The 7,054-nt window shown below is 37.5% G+C and overlaps 1 non-coding gene across 1 annotated transcript; it reads right to left on the reverse strand.

Annotated features, from left to right (window-relative positions):
- Nucleotides 1-509: 509 nt before the first annotated feature.
- Nucleotides 510-719, reverse strand: LOC133095836 (small nucleolar RNA U3). Its single transcript, XR_009701695.1, has one exon. It is a non-coding gene; the product is annotated as a small nucleolar RNA U3 (small nucleolar RNA).
- Nucleotides 720-7,054: the final 6,335 nt, after the last annotated feature.

A 7,054-nucleotide genomic window follows, 5' to 3' on the forward strand; every position in this document is an offset into this window, starting at 1 on the left:
GTTTACCTGTGGGTCTAGTGCACTGAACTCTCACAAGTGTTTATTAACCATCTACCTGGTGCCTGATTCTGTGAAGATGAAGCACAAAAGTGCTGCATGAATCCAGGTGAAGGCGTCATCTTAGCAGATGCTATTGTCAGGAAAGGAGAAGGAGCTGGGTTTCCATTTTTGTATGGGAGAAGGTAATAGGCATACTGGCAATGAGAAGGCGGTGGTGAGGGTGAGATTACCCATTGGGAAAAGCGGGGAGGGGTAGTTTTGCTTTGAGAAGAAAGGTTCTTTCACACCAGCATTTAACACATTAATTAAGTAAAGCTTTCATTTTCTTCCAAATGGGTATCCATTTTTCTACCTTTCTCTTCAGAACTATGACGTTCCAGTTGTCTCCTGGAGATAAACAGAGTTGTTAAACACTTATTTTTCTTGGCTCCACGTGTGTCTTTCCTTCTCCCTTTAAATTTGTGGTCACCATTAATGTATATAAGATGCACTCCCCCTTTTTTTCAGAAACTGTTCAGACAATGTCCTCTTCCTCATACTCTCCCAAGAGGAGAAAAGAACGATCCTTAATGGCAAATGGCCGGTGCAGTGAAGTAACACCAAGAGCTGGCTTCACACTCAGGAGAGAACCCTGCCCCTCCTCCTTGTGGAATATGTCCCCCTTTTGATTTTCTACAAACTTGTATGAGGAACTGTTGGTTTTTTAAAAGTATATTTATTTATTTTCCTTATTTTTTTTGGCTGCGTCGGGTCTTAGTTGCGGCACACACGATTTTTGTTGAGGCATGCAGGATCTTTTCGTTATGGCGCGCGGTCTGCTCGGGTTTCTCTCTAGTTGTGGCGCGCAGGCTCCAGGGCGCGTGGGCTCTGTAGTTTGCAGCATGCGGGCTCTCTCGTTGAGGCGCGCGAGCTCAGTAGTTGTGGTGCACGGGCTTAGTTGCTCCGCGGCATGTGGGATCTTAGTTCCCCAACCAGGGATCGCACCCATGTCCCCTGCACTGGAAGGCAGATTCTTTACCACTGGACCACCAGGGAAGTCCCAGGAATTGTTGTTTGAATCAAGCAGGAGACACTGAATAGTTTCTCCCTTTCTAGGATTTCAAAATAATAGCACCATATTCTGGAGTCTAGACTCCGTTTCTATTTTAAAGCTAGGAGCCAATTACTGACACCAAGATGGCATTAGATGTTTTGAGAATCGGGTCATCTAGGTGACATTTTGTTAAAAGTGTATGTACATGGGCCAATTATTAGACCTACCGAGTTTTATGATTAGCTGCCCTTAGAAACCTTGTTAAACCACATGTGCAGGTTCATGTGAAGTGGTTACTCAATTTGATTGTTCTTTGTTGTACCTCCTGTCCCTCCTTCCTTGATAGCTGATATTTATTTGGTATTTTAAAATATTTCCTCTTTTTGACTTATAGATCCATCTACCAAAAAGTCATAACGATACCTTGATCTATAAATGTTCAGAGTTTCTTAAAATCCTAATACAGAATGAGACTGTCTAAAAGTTCTAGTTTTGGAAGTTACCATCAGCAGCAGATTTTGCTGACTAGTGCTCTATGTGTTTAATAATAAGGTTTTCTTTTTCTATAAACTACTTCTTGTGGAACTGTTCTCTCCGATGCTGAGGTTACAGAAAAATATCATTTTTCTGTCACTGTTGGTGTTCTTCAGGCCCTCACTTTAAAATGGATGTGCTTTTAGAAACCTAGGTGGTTATCTACATCAGAAAAACACCTTATCCTGGGCCCCATCGGGTGATTTGGACAAAGCAATGCAATTTAGATGGGGGAAATGGTATGTATTACATTTTATAAGAGCCAGCTTCCAGTAATAACCATCTGACCCTTGTGATCCTATGTTTTCAATTTTCCTGTTAAAGAATGCAACAAGCAAAGTTGCCAAAGCATATTTTTCTGTCAGGTGTTCACTGATTTGTGAGTTGCTGGGCAGATCTTCCATTTTCAGTGTTAGAAGACAGGAACATCAAACACTTACTTTTCTCTTAAAGTAACTTCTCATGCAACTGTCTCATAGCATATACTAAACTCTGGGTTTGTATTTGAAAAGAAAGCCCCTATGTATGAGTGCAGAGAAATAGGGGCATGATTTTAACCTTGATTCTAGGCTTTTGTTTTGCTTTGGTCTTTTTGATTTGGTTATGAGCTCAGTATCTTCTAATTAAAAGAATAAAAATAGCAACCTATTGCTAATACCAAAATACATTTATTGAGTGCCTACCTTGTATATATTCCTTTGCTAGGCTTTATTCTGGGACATCTTATACAACATATCTTATTTAAAAGACTGATTAATGAAGTAGCAGTTTGGAAATCCCTGGTGGGAAGTAGCTGTGGTGTTCAGTATAGCTTCCCCAACTGCCATGCATGGCATCAACCTGAGGATGTCTGTGTATTAAGATGAGTAATACAAAAATCATTTCTAGGAAATGCCCTGTATCTTTGTACAATTTCCTGGCCTCCAGGGAAAGAAGTCCAGATAACTTGAATGTTACTTGGCTTGGTAAAAATGTTGAAGTGAATCATGATCACTATTCCTGCCTTCTCTTCCTTTTCTTTTCTCTAAATCAAAAAGCAGTTTAACATTAGCATAGTTGTATTAGCTGTCTGTCGTTGCATAACAAGTTATCCCCAAACTTAGCAGCTTAAAACAACCAACATTTATTATCTCCTAGTTTCTGAGGGCCAGGGATTCAGGAGTGGCATGGCTTGGTAGTTCTGGCTCAGGGTCTCTCATCAGGTTATGGTTAGGAGGGCAGTAGGGCTGCAGTGATCTGAAGGCCAACAACTGGAAAGACTGAAAGACTTTGAAAGATCTGAAAGACTAGGACTAGAAGATGCCCTTCCAAGAAGGCTCACTTACTTGGCTCTTGGCAGGAGACCTCAGTTCCTTTCTATATGAGCCTTTCTACAATGTCCTTGGGATGAGGCAGCTGGCTGTCCCCAGAGTGAGTGATCTGAGAGTGAGAGCGAGAGAGAGAGCGAGAGAGCGAGAGAGAGAGAGAGAGAGAGAGAGAGAACAAACAGGAAACCACAGTGGTGGGTTTTTTTTAACATTTTATTTTATATTGGAGTATTGGAATATAGTTGATTAACAATGTTGTGTTAGTTTCAGGTGTACAGCAAAGTGATTCAGTTATACATATACATGTATCAATTCTTTTTCAAATTCTTTTCCCATTTAGGTTGTTACATAATATTGAGCAGAGTTCCCTGTGCTGTACAGTAGGTCCTTGTTGGATATGTCATTGTAGTTTGGATTTGCATTTCTCTAATAATCAGGGATGTTGAACATCTTTTCATGTGCCTCTTGGCCATCTTTATGTCTTCTTTGGAAAAATGTGTATTTAGGTCTTCTGCCCATTTTCGGATTGGGTTGTTTGTTTTTATGGTATTAAGGCACATGAGCTGTTTGTAAATTTTGGAGACTAATCCCTTGTTGGTTGCACTGTTTGCAAATATTTTCTCCCATTCTGTGGGTTGTCTTTTCGTTCTGTTTATGGTTTCCTTTGCTATGCAAAAGCTTTTGAGTTTAATTGGGTCCCATTTGCTTATTTTTGTTTTTGTTTCCATTATTCTGGGAGACAGATCGAAAAAGATATTGCTACGATTTATGTCAGAGTGTTCTGCCTATGTTTTCCTCTAAGAGTTTTATAGTGTCCAGTCTTACATTTAGGTATTTAATCAATTTTGAGTTTATTTTTGAGTATGGTGTTAGAGTGTTCTAATTTCATTTTTTTTACATGTAGCTGTCCAGTTTGCCCAGCACCATTTATTGAAGAGACTGTCTTTCCCCCGTTGTATAGTTTTGCCTCCTTTGTCATGGATTAATTGACCATAGGTGCGTGGGTTTACTTGTGAGCTTTCTGTACTGTTCCATTGATCTATAGTTTTGTTTTTGTGCCAGTACCATACTGTTTTAATGACTATACCTTTGTAGTATAGTCTGAAGTCAGGGAGCCTGATTCCTTTCTTTCTCAGGATTGCTTTGGCTATTCGGGGTCTTTTATGTCTCCATACAAATTTTAAGATTTTTTGTTCTAGTTCTGTGAAAAATGCCATTGGTAATTTGATAGGGATTGCATTGAATCTGTAGATTGCCTTGGGTAGTATAGTCATTTTGACAATATTGATTCTTTAAATCCAAGAACATGGTATATCTTTCCATCTGTTTGTGTCATCTTTGGTTTCTTTCATCAGCATCATATAGTTTTTGAAGTACATTCTATACACTAACAACAAAAGATCAGAAAGAAAAATTAAAGAAACAGTCCCATTTACCATCGCATCAAAAAGAATAAAATACCTAGGAATAAACCCACAGTGACTTTTATGAATTAGTCTCCAAAGTCACTCAACTGTCACTTTCTCTTTATTCTATCTGTTAGAAGTGAGTCACTAATTCCATCGCACATTCAAGGGGAGGAGAATTACACTCCAACTCTTAAAGGGAAGAGTATCAAAGAATTTGGGAAAATGCATTCAAACTACCACAGTTATACTTGTCATTTAAAGTTTACAAAGAGTTTCCAAACATTGTTCCTTCAAAAGAGTTCACAGTGGCAGTAGTGCCTTTCTCGCCTATCACTAAGGTGCAGGGCCTCTTGCTCTAGAAGAGCTGTAATATATTATCAGGCTTTTGCATAACTCTCTGCTTCTAACTACTATCCTATGGCATTCTGGCCAGAATTTGTATTAGCCAGTGGAGAAATGATAATGTGCTGAGACATTTTGCTGTGCTCAAACAGAGCACTTCCCTGTGGTTTTAAGATTTTCCATCATCCTATTTTCCTTATCATGAGGATGGTATCACTGAAGAGCCAGTATGAGTGGACTGACTGATTCATTTCATGAGCACTGAGGAGAGAGAGGAGCATCTCTCTTAATTTGTGGTTCTCCTTGGTAAGACAAATTTAAATAAATCACATGTTCATAAAGAAAGTTTAGAAAAGACCATCACAGTATACTGGAGTAGATTTTATATTTATTAATAGTAATAAAGCCATTTTTATATTCACCTCTTGAGAAACATTAAGTGTTCTAAGATACTAACTTAGGGACCTGTTAATGAGAAAGGTGCTGGTTTGGAAAGGTTTTTTGTTGTTGTTGTTGTTCTTTTTAATCTTTTATATTAACATAAAGTAAAATAACCAGTTTTGGTATGCATATCTATGAATTATAACACATGTATAAATCCTTATAACCACTACCACAATCAAAATGCCATACAATTCCATCACCCCCCCAAAATCTCCCTCTTGCTATCCCTTCATATTCATATCTAACTTCACCCATAAATTATTTCAATCTCTGACCTTTTCTCCGTCACCATAGTTTTGTCTGAAAGTGCCACGTAAATGGATTCATATAGTATCTGATCTTTGAGACTAAGTTCTTTCATTCAACACAGTGCTTTTGCAATTAATCCAAGGTGCTGTCTCAATAGTTTATTCCTTCTATTGTTAAGTGGTATTCCATGGTATGGATGTACCAGTTTGTTTATACATTCATCTGCTGAAGGACATTTGAGTTATTTCTGGCTTTTGGCAATTATGAATATGCATTTATGTACAAGTGTTTTAGTGGACATAAATTTTCATTTCCCTAGGGTAAATACGTAGGAGTGGGATTAGTGCATGACGTGATAATTGAATATGTAATTTTACAAAAACTGTCAAACTATTTTCAAGAGTAGTTGTACCATTTTGCATTCCCACCAGCAATGTATGAGAATTCCAGCTGCTTCACATGATCACCATCACTTGGAATTATCTGAATTTTTATTTTAGTCATTCTGTTAACTGTATAGTGGTATCTCATTAAGTTTTTTTTAATTTGCATTTCCCTAATGGCTAATGATAGTGAACATCTTTTCAATAAAAGATGTTTGTCCTCTGCATATCCTCTTGATGAAGTGTCTGTTCAAGTCTTGTTTATTTTTAAATGGGTTATTTTCTTACTGTTGAGTTTTGTGAGTTCTTTTTATATTGTATTCTTGTTATATCTAATAATCCTTCACCTAAATCCAGGTCAAGAATATTTTTCCTATGCTTTCTTTTAAAAGTTGTATATTTTGCATTTAGAACTATGATACATTTTAGTTAAATTTTGCATAATATGTGAGGTTTAGATTGGAGATTATCCTTATCTATCTATCTATCTATCTATCTTATGTATAATGAATTGTCCCAACACCATTTGTTGAAAAGACTATGCTTTCTCCATTGAACTGCCTGTGCACCTTTGCCAAAAATCAACTGGCCATATTTATGTTGGTCTATTTTTGGACTCTCAATTCCGTTGAGATTTTTTTCTGGTTCTTCATATGCTGAGTAATATTGTATCACATCCTGGGCATTTTGAATCTAATGTTATGAGACCATGGGTCTCGTTTAAACCCTATAAAGAATACTGATAGGTTTTATTCTAGCGGGCTTTTGAACTGGTTAGGTTCAGGTCACTCATTTCAACCAGCCTTCTAGATATTGTGGTTTCAATGCTGAGTGCATTTTTGAAGACTTTGTAATGATCTGGATGGAACCACCCAGCAGACCATTCGATACCTGGATGGTTGACTGTGATATATTGTCTAGGGTCAGATCTATGCATGAGCTGCTTGGGTAAGTCCGGAATTCAAAAACAGCTTCATGGGTTTATTCTCCCAAGCTCCTTTTCCGTACATGTTCTCCCAGTATTTTATTGTTCCATAAAACTTCCTCTCATCTGTGGTCAATCAGTGGTACAGATCATATAGGAAAGGCAAGATAAACATCTGAATCTTTCCCTTTATTTGCTAGTTTTCAAAATAATGGATTAGTCTACCAGTATCCTCCAATGATGACCTATTAGAGTTTTTCTTTCTTTTTAAAGAATCATTTTGATCTCATGGATTTAAACATATTTGATCTGTTTAGATCCATTGCAATTATTAACCTTATTGATGAGTACAAATTTAGTAGAGAACTCTTTTTGATCATTTGACTGCCTTGATAAACCATGCATTTGGCCAAGTCACTTGTCTGAAT

The sequence above is a fragment of the Eubalaena glacialis genome, chromosome 7 (assembly GCF_028564815.1).
Source record: "Eubalaena glacialis isolate mEubGla1 chromosome 7, mEubGla1.1.hap2.+ XY, whole genome shotgun sequence".
Classification (NCBI taxonomy): domain Eukaryota; kingdom Metazoa; phylum Chordata; class Mammalia; order Artiodactyla; family Balaenidae; genus Eubalaena; species Eubalaena glacialis.